Below are 18,362 nucleotides of genomic sequence, written 5' to 3' on the forward strand. Positions count from 1 at the left end.
GTCTGCTCCCTGCCATCTCCATCCCCATATATAGAAATGTATATTGCCCTAAACGAGCCATCTACAGTCAACGGTTGTACAGCACTAAAAAATGGGAAAAAAAAAATATTCCGGTGGTATAACTGCACATTTTATTCAAGTTTTAAAAAGTGTTTTCCTATCTGAGATAATTGGATGTGTTCCAGAGAAATCTATAGAAATGACAGTTGAGATGCAAATCCTGGAGGGTGACTTGAGAGCTCCCTGTTCCCTAGGATGGGAGTCACTCTGTAGTTGCAGACCTTGACGTACAATTAACAAAATCGCAGGAAGTATTTAGCCGGGCAGATGTGTAATCTACAAATGCTTTAACAGGTTCAAGAATTACAGCCCTGGTAGGAAGCCCTGTGAGTGTTGAAGAGAAGCCCCATATGTAGCAGCCCTTACTGGTGCAGCAAAGCTGCACTGGTGTTGCTGGGCAGTGTGTGTCTGTTTCGTTTAGGTGCGAAAGCTTAATATTAGAATAAATTTCACGATGTGGGAAATTTTTTTCTGAGTTCTGAACTACATCTGCTGAAGTTCAGTAAATGGAAAGTGTTTGGTGGCAGATTCAGTTTTTTAAAGGTTGTGTTATTCTAAATTAAGCCTGAATTGGCTATGCGGCTTAGGAATGCATCGTATTTTTGTCAAATCCACATACAAAGTTTGACTGTTTGTGCTATTTATTGCATTTACATCTGTGATTCCAGGAGGACTTGTGGAGATTGTTTTTTCTTCCTTTGAAGACAACCTGTTAGGTCTTGTAAGAGTCACAAATCAAGTATATGCTCTGTGCAGGCCTTCTCATGTGGATTTCGGTGTAGATAAGTGCTCTTCCTTCGTTGTTTTTTTTTTTTTTTTTTATTTTTTCTTGATGAAGAACTTCCTGTTCATAGGTGTGGATAGTTGGTTGAGAACACAGTAGACAGTAAAATGAACCTACAGTTGTCTATTATTGAGTAAGTGTATTCATAGCAAAACTTCCTTCACTTGAATAGAGCTGGGTAGTATTGGGTGATGTGCCTAGAGGTGCTTGGCTGTCTCGAACATTGCTGGCTGTCCTGAAAGCCCCTCCGCTCGCTGATCCTAGCAGTTCCTAAAGCTTCACCTAAAGGTAGCATTTTGTGTCTCATATAGTCAAAATTCAAAGCTACTGTTTCCACAGGTCTTGAACCACAATGGTTTGTGATTTTTGAAAAAAAAAAAAAAAAAAAAAAAAGCCTTACCTACAATATTATGCAGCATTTCACACACACTTTGAGGTTGAGGGGATTTATAATTTTAAATTGTTTGGGGTTTACAAGATGCACAAGCCAGACTCCAAATGTGGACAACTCCTTATGCTCCGTTATTGCTGTTGTGCTAGCAATAGGTTGCGCTCTCATTTTAACTTTCAAGTGGCAGCTTGGATTCAGCGTTACAAATAGGAATTTAGGAGTTTTGTCCTTGTTTGTGATGATTGCTTCTTTCACAGTGTCTTAACCAGAATTAGAGTATGTATAATATAGAGACATTAGGAAGGAAGAGGATAAAATGAATTTGAAAACTTGTTTGTGGCAACTAGCAGTGTGTGCAAGAAACTGGAAAATGAACAATTTGAAATTTAACTACTGAGATTTCAGCTGTAAAATTGACATATTTTAGAAGAGAACAAAATCTGGTAGGTTTGCTTCTCTTGGGTTTGCAGCAATGATGTGTCAACTTCCTGAATAGATCTTGCAAGGTATGCAAACTAGGAGAAGGAAGCTTGTTGGGTGAAGGTATGTAGAAAATGACTTCTATGTCTCTTATTAACATAATACAGAAGTTAGTTACATTTTAAATACTTTTTTGTGTTCTGACAGGATTTTGCCATGGGCATCCAGACGGAAATCTTGTTAAGCTGTAATTTTTATTTAGCTATTGATTTCTAACCGCAAAATGAGCCCCCAATAATCATTTCAGTATTGCATGTCAAATTTCTTTTATCAGTGAGTGCTGTTGAACTGGCTTTGTGAAATTCCTGCTTCCAAAATTGAGATTGACAATTGGATTGGAAGTATGGACCCATAGAGTAACGGGGAATATAACTTCCACTCAGAGGCTCTGCATATATATACCTGTCTCTGCTCTCAGTTTCTGTGGCAGTATGTGTTATAAGCCACAGCAGAAAGGCTTCAGAAAGGAAACATCTTTTTAAACAGGTATCTGAGTTAATGAGAAAGCGGTCCACTAAAGCATCAGATGTTTTCCAGTGCATCAAGCTTAACGACTAATATGGGAAGTAATTAAAACACACCGAAAAAAGAGTGTGTGTGTATGGCGGGGGAAAGGAAGTGATTTCAAGAGTGGACCAACGTTTTCATAGACAGACACTAATTTTGGATGCCTCCATTTTAGAACCCAGAAATTACAACTGTTTTTCTAAGTGTTAAGCACATGCAACTCCATTTTTAACCACTGAATCTGTGATTAGGAAAGAGTTAGCTTTGGTTTTGTTTTTTCTCAAGTCCTCAAAATTGAGTATGCTTTCAAGTTTGTTTTCCTTTTCTGTGTATGACTTCTTCGCCATCTGTTGGCAATATGCCTTCTGCTGTTTTTCCACACAAGTTCACTGTTTTTTTCCAGTTTCTCTTACTTCTAGTAGTTTTTCTCAAAGACTTTATTTTTCAGAACAGATGTGCCCCTTTTCTTAATCCTTGTCTCCTATTTCTGTTCTTAAATAGTTCCTTAATAGTTGCAGGAAATAATTTGCCAGTTTATTAAAATCTGGATTTTTACACAGTGAAGTACAGAATACTTTACATCTTTTCTCCCTAAGTTTCTACAGAGTACTACTGTGGACAAAATACACTGCAATCTTCTAAAAAAGATGTGTATACCACTTGCTGAATTAATAAGTTAAAAGCATGAGAATTAAGCGCAAGTTCTTGATATTGATACTGAACTTATAAAAGCACATTTGATATGTTGATGTGGCACATAGACTAATAAAATATTTTACGCCTTTACCTGAAGAGATCCAAAGTGTGTTCCAGTATTTAGTACCATCTGTGTTGTCTTAGAGGCCCAGATAAAATGTTTCAGTGGCTTTTTTTAAAATTAATTTTTTTTTTTTTTTATTTGGAGGGATTAATTTAAAACCTTTTGACCTGGATAGTCCTTTGATTATTAGGCTGTAGGCACAGAATGAGACGAGAGATTGCAAACATGAGCTTAACCCAATGTCATGCTCCCATAATCTTCCAGAAGCTGTTGGGGACAGCAGGTTTTGAAAGCGCAATTGAGGATGTCTCATGGCTTCTCTTAAACTGAGGTTGCTGCAATAGCCTCCTTGGGCCTCCTCTGTTAACTGAGTGTCACTTGTACGCGTTGTACCCTCGTCCCCATCCATCTGTCTCGTTGTGCTTCATTCCAGCCATCCCCAGTTCAGGGAGGCGGCACGGCAGCCTGTAATGATGGTGCCCTAGGTCCTTATTAAGTCACTCTCCACGATCCTCTCAGCCTGAGCGTGCTGCAATAGATGCAGCCCTGGAGTGTTGCTTATCCAAGAAGCTGAAGTTGTCCCCAGTTTGAACAGTCAGAAAATTTTCTTGAAATACTCTACTGCATTTCTATGTGGAACTTGCTCCTGTGGATGCATGTGTTGGACGTATTTTGCTCAACAGAGAAACAAAGCTTTTATTATGCTCTCATCACGACTGAAGTAATATATTACATTGGTGTTCTGATGCTGTCTTTTCAAAGGCATGGTAATTAATATCATTAAAAATTGCAAACCAAATTAATTCTGATACAGGAGTTGCACCCATTTATAGAAACATCCATACAAAATTCTCTTGGGCTGCGAATGAGATGATTTATCATCTGTGATTACGTGTATTGTACAAGAAGGAAGACTATGGTAGTATAATGTGTTATAATTTAGCGTTGAGTGGTTGTGCAAAGCTAGAACTGTGGGTATATGTTGGAAGAGCATAAGAGGAGGAAAGATGCAATGGGAAAACATTACATACGGAAAGCTATCCATCAAAAAAAGCAAACCAACTAGTAAGTTTACTTTCATGTAAGAGAAAGGAGTATATTTAAAAATTGCCTGTGCAGGTCTTGCACTTTTCTCTGCTTGTCCTCTGCATCTTGGTGATGACATGTATGAATTACAGCTGCATTTGTGGATGTGAACTGAAATACTGCTCCAGTCCACAATTTCTCAGTCTGGTGGAAACTTCAAAGGGCTTCAAACAAGAGTGTCTCTTTGTTTGTGTGTTGCTGGCTGGTGCCTTCTGGCAGCAGTGCCCGAGGTGGAGATCAGCTTCAGTGAGGAGACAAAGTGACGGAGAAGCTGAAGTTGAGTGTGCTGCATGGATAAGAAATGGTAGAGTAAGCCAGTGATGTTTTGTGTTTCTTTTCTAGAATATGATTGCTTAAGCTACCTCATATAATGCATTCTCAAAAATGAACAAGTGTTGTAGTCGTATTCTGGAATAATCTCTCTTAACTGTGAAAGACCAAGCACTACGTGATAAAGTCACTCCTGATAAATGCTGCATTCAGAAAATCTGTAAGCCCTCTGTGTCTTATGGTGCAGTTCTGGTAAATTATTTGTATGTACAAAGCAATAATAAACTTTTTTTTTAACATCTGTATAGGAATATATACTTTGCTTCTCCAGACAGTAATGAAATATGTATTATGAATGAACTTCACTGTAATAGCATTCAAGATTATTTGGTTAGTGAACAATATGCCATGACACTTCTTACTCCTTCCACATCTGAAGAACTTAGCAAGTTTTCTAGAGAATTATATTGCTGGTAATTGGTGCTAGAGGGAAAGTTTCCTGAGGGTGCTAAGTCTAACTCACTTTCTAGATAACAGTTAGAAAAAACTGTGCACCTCTATTTCCTGTCTTAATGCATACTGGTATCAGTGTAGCCTGCTAGGCTGGCTGATAGGTGCTGTCTTCCATTTTGCTAGTGAAAAAAGCTGGGAGGCAGGGGGAGAAGAGAGGAAGGCAGGCAAATCTGAAAATAAAGGATACCAGATGGCATTACAGAGTTAGGTAACTTTAATCTTTAAAATACCCATTCATAACCTGGTTTTAATGAATATCTTAATGAGTATTGGCTGAATATTGTAATTCTTTGCCTGCTTGAAATGGATTTTTAACTCCAGTTAGTTATAAATATGTGTTAGACATGGCTAGAGGAAATGGGAAGTGTATGCTGATGTTGGAGCTCTCTGTGTTATCTTTCTATTATGAGAATTAGAGCTGGTTTCTAGACTCACTCTCATTGAGTCGGCAATCAGTAAAGATCTGTTCCTAACCATTCTGGCCAGAAGATTTTCCAAGAGGAACTTTGAAAAGAAGAGAATATGTTTATAATCACATTTGATGGAGTATTGCTTGCTGGTTTACATGGATTTCTGCAAGGAATGTCTTAAGTTGGATCAAGATGCTATACAGGGTCCGACCCTGTCTTCCCATGTCCCTGTTCATCACTTCAGTGAAGGAAAGAAGCTCAGTTTAATGAACACTTCTGCAGACTCTGGTAATGGTTGTAGGCAAGCTGGTTGCAGAATGTAAGGTCAAGAAACTAAAAATAACACCACTTGCTTGTGACAGACTTGTGTTTTCCAATCTTTGTGCTTGTCCTTGTTATTGCCTCGCCATAGACACACACAGAGAAACGTATTTATATTTTGAAGAGTAATGGTCTGTGGAATAGACTAAAGTAAATCAGCTGTGGCTTTTCTATGAGCTAATGAAACAGTTCCTAAGAGACCAGAGAATTACAAAATGAGCAGGTTTTTAGGGATGTCATGGCCGAGTTAGAATAAAACCTCTTCAGCGGGAAAAAGCTGAAGAGTCACTGTTCTTTGACTCTAAAAGGCAAGACAAGCTTCAGTCTTGATTTAGACCACAAGAAAAATTTGCCCTGACATTATGAAGGTCTCAGAAGTGAAGATGTGTCTTGCTTCCTGAAGGTGGGTTGTGTTTTTGTAGATGCTATCTTTCTTCTTCTTCTGCCAGCCTCTCGGGGGGCAGCCACAGCAGCAACCTGTCCCAGCAGAGCTAGAGTCACGTGTAGCTTCTTGCTGGGTAAAACTGCACTGTGGACTTAAACTGAAAATAACCCCGCTCCCAAAACTGAACAAAACCAAACAAGATCCACCAAAAAAATCACTCTAGCAGCTCTAGCAGAAGGCATCGTCATTCTTAGTTCAGTCTTCCGTTTAGTTTGAAACTTTTAGCAAATCACTTATCTGGTCTGTGCTTTAGTTTCCTCACTGTAAAATGAGGAGGAAAAGAGTAATAAACGTTATCTTTAGTGCAGGCGTGTTTAGTAATCTAATTCATGTTTGTGAAGTGTTTCATGATAATTCGATTTTAATAAAATAATATTCCTCCATTATATAACGAACCTCTGCAGGAATTTACGACAAACCTGCTGCTGTAGAGAGGGAGCTTTATCAGAAGATCTCTTTAAGGCAGTAGATAAGTCTCCTAAAATCTGTTTGGAATCTGATAGTTCAGCGTTTATTTGGCAGCCTGTGTTCCAGATGCTCGATTAGTAGGAATGAAGAGGCCATGGAGATGGCAATAAGAAATCTTGCCTAATCAGGATGATGAATCTTTGTTATGCTGGAAGATTGTGCTTTCTTTCAGACAAGCTAACCCAAACAAGCAACACTGCCTTCCCCAAAATCTAGGACCACTGTGTGTTTAGGAAGCTCTTATGTTTCCTGTATGTACCCCTGGTTCATATCTGTGATCGGCAGCTGTTGCTTGCCATACATCTGGACTTTGGTTTCTGAACCACAGAAAATAAACTAGTTTTATGTTTTGAAGAGATAATGATCTGTGGAATGGACTAAAGCAAATCAACCATGACTTTCCTATGAACTAATGAAACAATTTCCAAGAGATCAAACAGTTACAGAAAGTGGTTATTTACCAGTCCTCCATAGGAATCTGCCAGCTGCTCTGTTTCTCTTCAGTGAAGAAGAAAGTCAGAATGCCGGTGGCATAAAAGCTGCTGGGCCACGATCCATGCGCAGTGACACGGACAAACAGCAGATGCGTGCAGCAACTGGAGGAGGAGATAAAAGAACCGTCCTTTCAACCGCAGTTGCGTCAGCCAAATCACAACCAGCTGGTTTATTGCATCGGGCATTTGTGCTGATCCACCAGAATGCTTGCGCATGCTCTCTGCTTCGTACACGTGCGTGCATGCATACCGTCGTATCAAAGGCTGGGCTGATTTTTGAGCATTCTCATCCTGCCTCTGCTTTTAGTTTAGGATGATGTAGACCTGAGGTGCCTGGGGGAGGACTGAAACTGTGGGAGGAATGAGAGAAACTGTGACTCAGGAAATTCAGTTCTTCCCTTAGCCCCAGCATGCAGCGATGAATGTGCAGACTATTATCCCTGCATTACTGAAACCTGTTTCCCTTGATTGTCTTTTTTGGGCACTGGAGAGGCCTGTGTGTCCTCTTGTCTGCTTTTTTCCTCACTCAGAGATATTTGTATTTCTAGAGGGATAGTTCAGAAACAGTCCTTGTATGTAGTTCACTGAACTCCAAGGCCAAATGCCCATGCGGGGACAACCTCATCCTCAGTCAAAGATAAATCTCAGCTGGCTGGCAATGCTGAGTTTTCCGGAGCTTGGGATTGTAGCCCATGTGCCATTAGAGTTTGGACTGCTAAGAGAGGTCCTAGAAGCATCGAGGAAATGCCTGGTTTATGACTAATAAAATCTAATGGAGCCATGTGAATATCCAGTGGTAAGCAAAAAAATCATTCAGTCAGTGCTGGTTTGGACAAAAGCAAGCAATCTGCTATTCTGCAGCCACAATTAAAACCATAAAATTTACTAGATACTGCCAGTTTCTAATCTTTGTCATGGCAAAACTGCTTTAAAAAAAAAAGACTATAACACTGAAATATGTCTGTAACATAGCTATATATACTTGGACAAGAGTTCTGTACATACTGCAAGGTTTCCCTATCGCTCTGTATGGCTCTCCTGATGATTTGTATATAAAGCTCTAGCCAGAAGGAAATGGAGCAATATTTATCTGTCTTCATTTAATCCTGTAAGATGCATCTTGGTAGTGGGGGATACAAATCTCTTATGACTCAGTGTGTGAATGTTGCAGAATTGGATGAGGCTGGGTGCTCTTGCCCTTTCTGTTTCAGAGCTGTGGGAGACTTATCTAAGATGAGATGAAAGTGCATCGGATTCCATTATTTCAGTGTCTATGGGACAGTATAATGCATGACTACTCCGGGACCATGGCTGTGTCTGACTTCTATTCATCATTGTAATTAAACCCAGATACAGAGTTTGTTCTGTGCACTGAACGTTAATCACAGCATTTTATTAACATGGTTGTTGAAATCTGTAATTCAGACATAGTATAATTTTGCAGTATAGATTAAGACCGGTATTTATTTTGCCTGAATAAATACATTTTATTTAAAGTTCAGAAAGAGAAGTGATTGCTCTCAGGTTCTGAGCAAACAGGTGCAAGCATTGCTCGACTACAGACGCACCAAACTGCTAAACTGGTTTGGTCTGTACTGTTGCTTAACAGAAAGCAGTTAACCACTGTTTTTGGTGGAAACTATATAAAAGGCTCAGATCAGCAAACTAATGCTCTAAATTGAGGTTTAGTTAAGAGACTGAAATTAACATTTTAACACCTGTAGACTTTATTTTATGCTCTATAATAGTACTTGCTTAATTGCCATTGCCCATTTTTGATGTTTTGGAATTTCTCTTGGTTGATTTCTATTTAGGTATTTTGATTTGTATTGCAGTTGCATCTATATATCTTCAATTTAGCTGATGAAACATGACTAAGTCATTGCTCTAGTGTCTGCTTCACAGAATTCTGTAATGTTGTATCTATATATTTGGAGACCTTGAGGCAGTTGCAGATTGGCCAGTGGAGAATGGCATCCTTGAAAGCATATTGCCCTTCTTGGAAGGAAAATATAACTTTTAAAATTCAAGCAAAAATACTTAATTTAAATTAATTGTTAATTCTTTTCTAGGTTAGTGCTTTTTCACCTCTTAGTTCCTGGGTCTCTGAGGCTCTATGGGCTGTTTTTTTTACAGTGCTCACAAGAGCTAATAAAATCCCATCTGTAGTCACTAAACTGAGAATACAGATCCACACCTCTACTTGACAATGTCTGGGGATCTGCAAATTGGAAACTAGTAAGAAGCACTGCATAGGTAGTGTTACTCTAAGGTCTGTCCTGAGCCAAGAAAACTCCTCCGCCTGCCCTGATAGAGGCCCACTGCTTTAGCTAGTGGCATCCATGTGGTGCTGCAGTGGCTGTGATGGCCAGGTACCCCCCAGCAGCTGGTTTGGGTTAGATGATGGCTTTTGGCCCCAGCCTGAGAGAGATGCTCGGTTGCTGTCCCACCCCACCCTTGACTGGAAGTGGTAGTGTGGTATTTCATCCATCGAAGTGGATTCATACAGTAACTTGCCTGGAGCTCTGCTGGGTTTTATATAATCCTTCCAGCTAGTCATCTCTATAAGAACCAAAAATGAGGTGCAAGGAGGGGTTTTACATTATGCCTGAATTTGGACAAACTCTCTGGGATTTCTAATTGAAGTTGTATTTATTTTACTGTGTGGCTAAACTACTGAAAGTAAGTTTACCAAAGAATGCCTGTTCCTTTTGTAAATCTAGCGGGTTTCTTGATTTACAGTAGATGGAGTCAGGTATTCAGACACAATGCTTAATGACTAATTAGTTGTGTTTTTAAAAATCCTTCAGGAAAGAAAAAATACTATCTACACAAAATTCCATGCTCCCAAGTAATCTTTGTTTTCTTCTGTAAAGTATATTCTTGTTCAATGAGTAACCTGTTTTTATTACCTCCCAGAAGCAGCAAGATGACCTAGATCTAGAGCTTCCTGGGGAGAAGTTCACTTCACCCTATATATATCTTCTCCTGAAGTGTCTTTATGTAGCTGTCGCCTACTCTGAGCTGATAAACTGAGGAGAAAAGAGATATAGTTTTAGGCTGAGGTAGGAAAGGAGGGTGTTTTATCCTTCCTCTTTTTTGGGGGTCTCGTAAATCACATCTTACCAGCATGGCAAAGGCCAGATTTCCAAACTCCCATCTGCAACATACAGAACTTCATGTCTCTGTGTCTCCTCAGTGTGCTGCGGCTGAGTAATGACCAATTACCTCTTGGTTAATGAGTGGATTGGATCATGCCTTCGTCCTGGCAGGAGTTTCTGCAGTGGACTCTGAACATGATATCCTGGGGTCAATGTGTTCCTCGCTCTGGTCGGGTCACACAGATGGAGATTCCTCCAAGCAGCACTGCTGGCGTGGTGGTATTTTTATTGGAAAGCAAGAACTGGGAAAATGGTAGTAACAACTACGTAACAGATGCTACCAAACAGGCTGTTGGTGCTGAGGGATCAGACAAATGTTTCCACCTCAGGGTAATGAGTCAAATGGTGAAGAGTACTGTAGGCTGAGGGAAATTTGTCCATCCCTTTGTCAGTGTAAAGCGTTTTTTTTTAAATGTAGGGGAGTTTATCTGAGGCAGTGTGTCAGCAACTTGAGCTCTTTGGGCTTCTGCAGCCTTTCTGGGGAGAGAAGGGTACTTTCTGTGTCCCTAAAGAAAGTGCCACTGCCTGACGACACCACACTGGGTGCCAGTGGAACCCATTGATAGTCCTGTGTTGGGGTGTGTACCTCTCCGGCACGTGGGGAAACTAGCATCTGCGTTTGTTTTACTTGATCTGAGGCAGGATTCTACTCCAGCACTTACAAATAATGGCTTTGACTGACACGACTCGGGAGTGAACGCAGCTGAGGCCAAAGGAGAGGCTCGGGGGCTCTCTCTGTGTTCAGCGGACCACGAGCTGAAATGTGGCGTGCCCCGTGATCGGTGTTGCGTGCGTCCATGTTTCTGGCACAAGGAGGTCTGATCTAACCATCCGCTGCTGCCAAAAGGGATTGCTTCGCTTTTTCCCTCCTGTTTTCCGCTTGCAGCCATGTGCTCCGCAGTTGCTTTGTGGTGGCTTTGGTGCTTATCTGATCCCTCAGTGAGTCAGCTCATGCCCATCAAGTGTCTGAAATGGGTTCTCAGGCTCTTTATTTTCATCCTGTCAGATTAGTGAACCAAACTGACTTCCTGGTGGAGATTGGATTTATCTGCACTCTTTGCCATCTATATATCGCATTTTTACTTTGTGACATCTCTGGAAGGGTCTAGAGGTGTCAGGTATTAGATGTGTGCTATTACCACCAAGTATTCCAGGAGTTTTGGCTTCTCCATGTTGCAGTTAAGGATATACTCAGACTTAACTGCATACCAGAGCACGCACTGAATGAGTATCTGACACTGGTTTGGGTGTGAGTGCGTTTGGGAATGGTCTGTACATGAAATGCAGTCGAAAGGTGCCATTTCTAACTTCAGTAGGGCGGTGATGTCTGTTGGAGGAATTTTGCTGCTTCAGGACAAATCTCTGGTGCAGACAAAGTCTTAAGCCTGTTTTTCTTAAATGTGATCTTTCTGGTTTAAAAGAAAAACACAAACCAACAAAACATAATAAAAGAATAGAAATCTGTCTACCACAACCACCATTAAAGACACTTGGATGCTTTTCCTTGCTATTTTCTTTTTTAAAGAAGCTTCATTAATGTTACCTAACAGTTCATGAGTATATTTGGTAAGTACAGGAATGGGTGAAGACTTTCACAGCCTGTTCATATTGCACAGCAGACTGTGATATCCCTTGGGACACAACTGACTACAGTAACATCATTCATCTGCATTGTGGGGTGCTGCTCTGCCTCTTTCCTCACACAAGCCTTCCAGTTATGACTCTGTGGATGGTTTCCAAAGTCTGAACATAACTTGGCAAGCTTTGTCACTGCTGTTAGGAGTTTGATTACCTTTGTGCATATGTATGTGAGGACTGCCAGTGTATGTGGCTTTGAATAAAACAACCTCCCTGTTGTCTAAAATGTTTCAAATTAAGACATTATATAAGTATGCAAGAGCAGAAGCCAAGCTGGCCACCTCAATTTGGCCATCCTGTTTTATAGGTTGTGACTCCTTATTCTAGTTTGGTGTCCCTTAGGAGAGGCCACTAGTTTCCCATTGAAGCCAGTCTTATTTAAAGCAAATTGAGGGACAAAAACTTGTTCCAACAAATAAACTTGAGAAGCAAATCTTGCTGCTTCTTCACGTGTCTGCTTATGCAGCACTACCCGCTCTTGTCATTTCTGTGGTAATGCCGTGCTCTTACATAGCTCGAACCCCCTTGCTTGGTACCTTTCTGTTTAGTTTTCTGAATTCAAAACCAGTAATGCTGAACATGAGCAGTAAATACCATCTTTACAGCTTTTTTTTGGATCTCATGAGCCAAGTTGGGTCAGGCTTAATTTTTGGCTTGGTTACGTACAAAAAAAAGCCCCAAAGCTGCAGGAGATGGGGCTGCTGGGGCAGTGAGGGACACCCTTCCTTGTCAGTCACCAGTAAGCAAATGACCCAGCACATCGTTGGGACTGTGGGGGCCTGGAAAGCTGGAGAAATCGTTTTCTGAAAGACTGCTTGCTGCCACTAATGTTTCCTTGGTTTATTTCACAAAATATGCTGGCCAGGTTTCAGTTTGAATACAGTAAAGGGTTTCAGCTGGACAGAATGTAACTATTTAAATTAGACCAATAGCTTTTGCCCTTTCTCCCTTAAAAAGACTGAAGTAGCACATCAAACTGAAGAAAGGTATGTATTTTTTTTAAATCCTAGATGCAGACTGGTTGCCGTGTTCCAGCGATGAAGTGCCTATATATCAACATAGAGCGCATTAATCCCGCGTATACTTGTTCCCTGATGACCTTAGGTTTTGCTTGCCACAGGCCAAATCCTCGCCAGTGGTGCAGCTGCCCGGTGCTACTCAAGCAACACAAGTGGGTTTGTAAAGCTGGAGATTTCAGAATGTGCTAAAACTTCCAGCTAGCATGCGGTCAGCAGAATAAGCTTTATAAAGGTCTTTTTTTCAGCTCTGCCTTCACTTCTGCTTCTACCTCTAGATTGCGCTGTAGGAAATGGGGTTGGCCAAGAACTTTTGTGCTTACACCATAGGTGTTTTCACCAGTGGGCTATTGAAAACCCAGCAGAGATCAAACCAGAATTGCTAATGGAAAATGATTTTGTCCAAAAATTTCTTTTCTCACCTTTAAAGCTTTTTGTTTTGTTAGTGTCTTAAGCTCCCAGATGGACATGACAGTGTCTGCAGACATTTATAACAGCCTCGACAAAATGAGGCTCAGATTTAATGAGTGTTATCTTCTATATTTTATTTAAATTAGCTTTGAGTTAAATATGACAAGCGTTATTGGTAGTTGTTACACTGCATCATAGATTATATTAATTCGGATAACAGCCCTGTTCAGTACAGTGCTGGAAATTGCATGTTAACAAGTGTGTGAATTGGTCTGTTTCCTGGTGTCTGTGAACAAGGGCATATATGGATAGTTATGCATATGCTCAATGAAGTTATTTTCTGCAGATAATGTATGATTTTTGCAAGATGCTGGTCAAACTTTGCCCTTACTACTCCTACAGGCAGCCTCTTTTGATCAGCTGACAACTAAGGCTCAAGAAGCTATTTCACAATTCTAGATTTTTATATGGCAAACTTGCATCTGTTATTCTTGTACCAAACCGAACTTTAATTGTTTTTCTGGTTTACTTTTCTGATTTATTTAGAGATCAGTCCTATATCCCTTTCAGCCTTTGTTTTTCTAGGCTAATGCTTCTATTTTTATTTTGTTTGTTAGTGGATATGATATTCAAGCAGCTTGGTTTTCCTGAAAAACAAAATCTGTCTCATCCACAGTCAGTGAAACCAAAAAAAAAACCCCAACACCCCACTTCCCCCCCCCCCCAAATGCAAAAAAGATTAAAGCAGGGCATATTTTAAGTGATTGAGGGGTCACTGACTGCTCACCATCTTGCAGTGAATTTTGTCATGGTGACTGATAATGGAAGTCACAGACAAGATTTACTTTAAATCTGCAGAACATGCAGCTCAGAAGTCCAAGGGAAAAGCACCCTTTCATGCACTGCTAGCCATTAGCCTCATTGGGGTAAACCATTCCAGAACATGCTGAAAACCTCACCAGGAACACAGTGTTACATGAAGTGATAAAAAAAGATCAGGACCAAGCCTGTAAGTTATTCCAAGGCTAATTTCTGTACAAAGCTTCAGCAGAGCAAAGAAATTTTCTTTAACCTGATCTGCCAGTCTGAAATTGCTCCTTAGGGTACTTGCTGTATGGCTTTCAGCAGATTTCATTTGATGAACATCGGACTCATTTTTTCCAAAGTTCATGGAGAAAGCCATGCCCAGCCCATTTCTGCCCCCAAGGCAGCATCTAGAGCTGCTTATCTCCCAAAACGGTTGGTTTATTTCTGCTTCTACTGTCTGATTCAAAACAACAAATGAAAGAACAAAAAATTGTTTGCTTTGGTAATTTCTATTCATGTCTTTATTGCAGTAGAGATCCGCCTATAGGAAAGGAGGTATCCCAAATAAAGACAGGAATTCAGACTCATCTTGTTACCTTGACTATTTGGTTCAGAGATTACTCAGCAAATCTTTTAGGGTCCCCAGGGAAGAACCTTCCCTGACTTCACTTAACTGCAGCAGTGCATAGGGAGACAAAGTAAGTTTAGTTCTGTAGGCCCTCGGACTTGGATGAGGAGCACTAAATGCCATCTGCTTCCTAGGCTACTCTGCTGCACCCGCTGCCTCTCAGAGATGCATGAGAGGTGTCCTTTCAGGGACCATACGGTGAGCTAAAAAGATAACTAAAATATTTCTGTAGTAGTTGAGTGATGATATTTCTGCTTATGGAGTTAAAATCCAAGGAAGTAGCTTCTTTTTCTCTTCTCTTTGAGCTTATCTAGCTATTACAGTTACCTCTGTAGTTACACCCTAACGAATCCAAGCTAACAAGGTGTATTCTACACTAAATGTCATAAATTAAACAAAAAAAACTCCCAAGGGCTTTCTTGGTAGCTGTTTTGCTGTGGCTGTGTGTATTTTTTTTTATATGGTAACGTACCTAATACCTCCAGATTTACTGCCTCAGAGCTCAGTGTTACTCCATTCAGGTATTTTGTCACGACTGCAGTTTGTCTGTGTGTGTATAAACTGGCAAAACTTACTTTAGTGATTGTGTGGGTTGTCGCAGGACATGGTTATACCACCCTGAACATTAATGCAGGAGAATATGATAAGTATAAATACTTCTTTATATCTTCATAAAGCCTGAAAGAGTGTCAGTAGCATAATGTTAATGACATTAGCATTTCATTTCTGACTGAGAGGCATCGAAAGTAGTACGTACCTCACCTATGGTAGAGTTATGCAGGGCCTGAGTGGTTTCCTTGTACCCATGTGTCTAAATCGGATATTTGAAAGTTACAGGCAATGTTCTTGGGAAACTAGTGCTTTTAAATTCTTACAGATGGCCTGTTTATTTCCATGTGATCTTCTCAACTCCAGCCCTAAAACTGCACCCTGTCTGTCACTGTGTTAGGTGTTCAGGATTTCTGGTGTACTTCACACAACATGAAAGATCCCTCGTTGTGTATGGATGAGCTAAGGCTGGAGATCTCCAGGCTTCACAGCTGCTCTCATACGGGTGTGTTGGGGTGAAATAGGGCTTTGTCTTCCAATCCATCAGTCCATATTTGGAAAAATGACCTCTCTGTTTTCATGTCCCTCCTCTCAAACAGTTTTCTGTTCTTCTGAGATTTTGTAGCAGCCTGAGCCATAATTCAGGCAAGTACTTAAGTAGGCGCTCAAGTGCCACGTCCCTGGTAGTGTTTGAAATCCTTAATAAGTGTGGTACTGGGGTAGTAGTGGGGACATTTGTAGATCTTACAGATAATTGTAGTGAGCAGGATGAATATGTTGTGGAAACCTCAAGTTTTCCTTCAGAAAGCCCATTTAAGTGTAAATGAAGCTCTTGGTACCTTCCATGAGAGTGGGCATAAGCAGGGGAATGGCCTGACAAAATAGGGGTTTTTCTTCATCCCACTGGGGCTGGACAAGGTGAGAGGGGAGCTGTGGCGGCTGCAGAGGCTGGGCTGGGCTCGGTGCTCCCCATCTCCCCTCCTCACCTTTGCAGAGCCTTGGACCTGCTTCAGTTCCCCCTTCAAACCACCTACTCTGAAAGCACCTGTGCTGAAACGAACACAAGTATTTTTGGTGTAAAACCAGCACAGGCAAGATCCACAGAAGAGTATTTAAAAAGAAAATTAGCATAGACTGAAAATGCTGATTAGACAGGTGGTTGATTATACAGTTAGTGATGGACTCATTTGTTAAGCCGAACGTTTGCGGCTCGTCCTGGTTGCACCAGCAACTGGCTGTATGTTTCATACATAGCAGTGAAATGAATGTGTGTTTTCTGGTGGCAGATTAAAGAAATGACCAGATGCTCGTTGAACTGTCTCTATGCATTTAAAACTTTAAAATAAGTAGGAAAAACATGTTCTGGAAATATTTTGCTTGTATAACCAACTCCTGAGAGAGCTATTTATGATTTTTCTACCTGTTCTTGGCACAGGCCTTTTTTCTGTTAAAAGAGGTTTGACAGTTGCATGAGATCACACTTGGATTTGTGCCCCGCGAGCTAAAAATGCAGAGTCACTGCTTGTGAGGACAAGACTTTGCTGGAAAAAATAGAAACACTGCCCTTGCGTTCACTGCTAATACTGCATCGAAAAGTGGAGCTTCATCAAGCTTTAGTGTGCCTTAATATTCATACAGTCGTTCCTTGCTTTTAGATAGAGCACTGCTTTAAAAAACCCCAACAAATGAACAGATTTAGTAGTAATCGTTTAATGTCTGAGACATTCCTTTAAGATTAATAAATGACTGGCTGAGATGAGCCGATAGCCTGAATCAATGTCTCTGGCTGTTAACAGCTGCTGCTCATTAACTCATAGTTGAAATAATTAATGTTATTATCAAATGAGTCTAAACAAATAGCTGAATCGCATTTTTTGTGTGTGTTCATTCTCACCGAAGTGGGAGATGGCAGCGAGTGTGTGCCTGGGAGGGGTGACCGTGTCCCCCCGAGGCAGCACCCGGGGCTGCACCGAAATCTCTTGCGTGCAGCCCAGCAGTTCAGGGTGCTGTTGGTACCCCCCAATCCAAACCCCATTTCCAGCTTCAAAATGTGGAAGAGATCACAGAAGTGTCCCCATCGGCTGCCCAGGATCTGGTGGAAGGGAGGAGCTGTTGGCTGGGTGGACGGTGGGGTTGTCCTCGCCAAGCTGGCCCACCACCGCCGCCGTTCCTGCGCACAGAGACTCGTACTGCGTTTGAGGTGCCCTAATGTGTGGCAGGTGTATGTGAGGCTTCATCTGTCTGTGGCTTTCTAAGCAGGCTAATGCAGAAACATGCTTAAAAACAAGCTGTGGTTAAGCTGTTGCAAAATGCAGCATTGATTATATCCTTTAATTGGCCTCAGGAGGCCTCCTGGCTGCCTCTGCGCAGTCCAGTCCCCTGCTGCACTGCCTAGGCTGAGGCTTCAAGTCACATACCTGGATCTTAGGGGCATCCACTCGGTGTTAGAAATTCAGACGCCGTTAAGAGAATAAAAAGGCCTGTGGATCTGAGTGTACCGTCAAACTGCCAAGGTGTGGCAGCTTCCTGCTTGAGCAGGCATGTGTGATTGAGGATGGCTTTGTTAAAAAGGCAACTAAAATATTTCAAATTGAGTACAAAGTTATCATTAAGTGAAGTATAACACAGATTTCCTGAGTTCTGAAACAAACCCTGCTGTCATGAGCTGCTTCGCTGACATGGTCTCAAGGCCGGTGCCCCACGCCAGCAGTCTCTCTGCTTCAGGTTTTCTTGCTCTGTGGTTACGCAGACGCAGCTCGTCACCAGCCCCATCTGCCTTTTTTAAGCTCTTCTGCAATAGGATGTGGACTGTTGCCACTTTTCTCCCCCAAGTCATTTATCCTTAGTAGAGCAATCTGTTTTCTCTCCTTTCTCTATGGTTTGGCAGAGGTTCGCACTGTGTGAGAGTCCCGCTCTCCTGAGTCCCTCTCTGCTGCGAGGCCTAATGGAAAATTATTCATCAGGTTTCTGCTTGGCTTACCTTGCTGGGGGGAGCCCGTTGCTAGCCCACCTTCCTGGGCTAGCGCAGCTTGTCTGCGGTGCTCTGCCTCATCAGCCATTCTATATCTGCTCCCTGGTCAAGCAGAAGGTCCTTGTCAAGGTTCGCAGAAGCCTTCTCCTGTGTTGCCTCTTCTTTGTATTTTTGGCTAGGTAACAGACTGCA

The 18,362-nt window shown here is 41.4% G+C and overlaps 1 protein-coding gene across 1 annotated transcript in view; it reads left to right on the top strand.

The window, feature by feature from the left end:
• Positions 1-18,362, top strand: part of RNF11 (ring finger protein 11) — a 32,921-nt gene that overhangs the window by 1,682 nt on the left and 12,877 nt on the right. The window lies entirely within an intron of this gene.

Source organism: Buteo buteo, chromosome 10 (assembly GCF_964188355.1).
Source record: "Buteo buteo chromosome 10, bButBut1.hap1.1, whole genome shotgun sequence".
Lineage (NCBI taxonomy): Eukaryota > Metazoa > Chordata > Aves > Accipitriformes > Accipitridae > Buteo > Buteo buteo.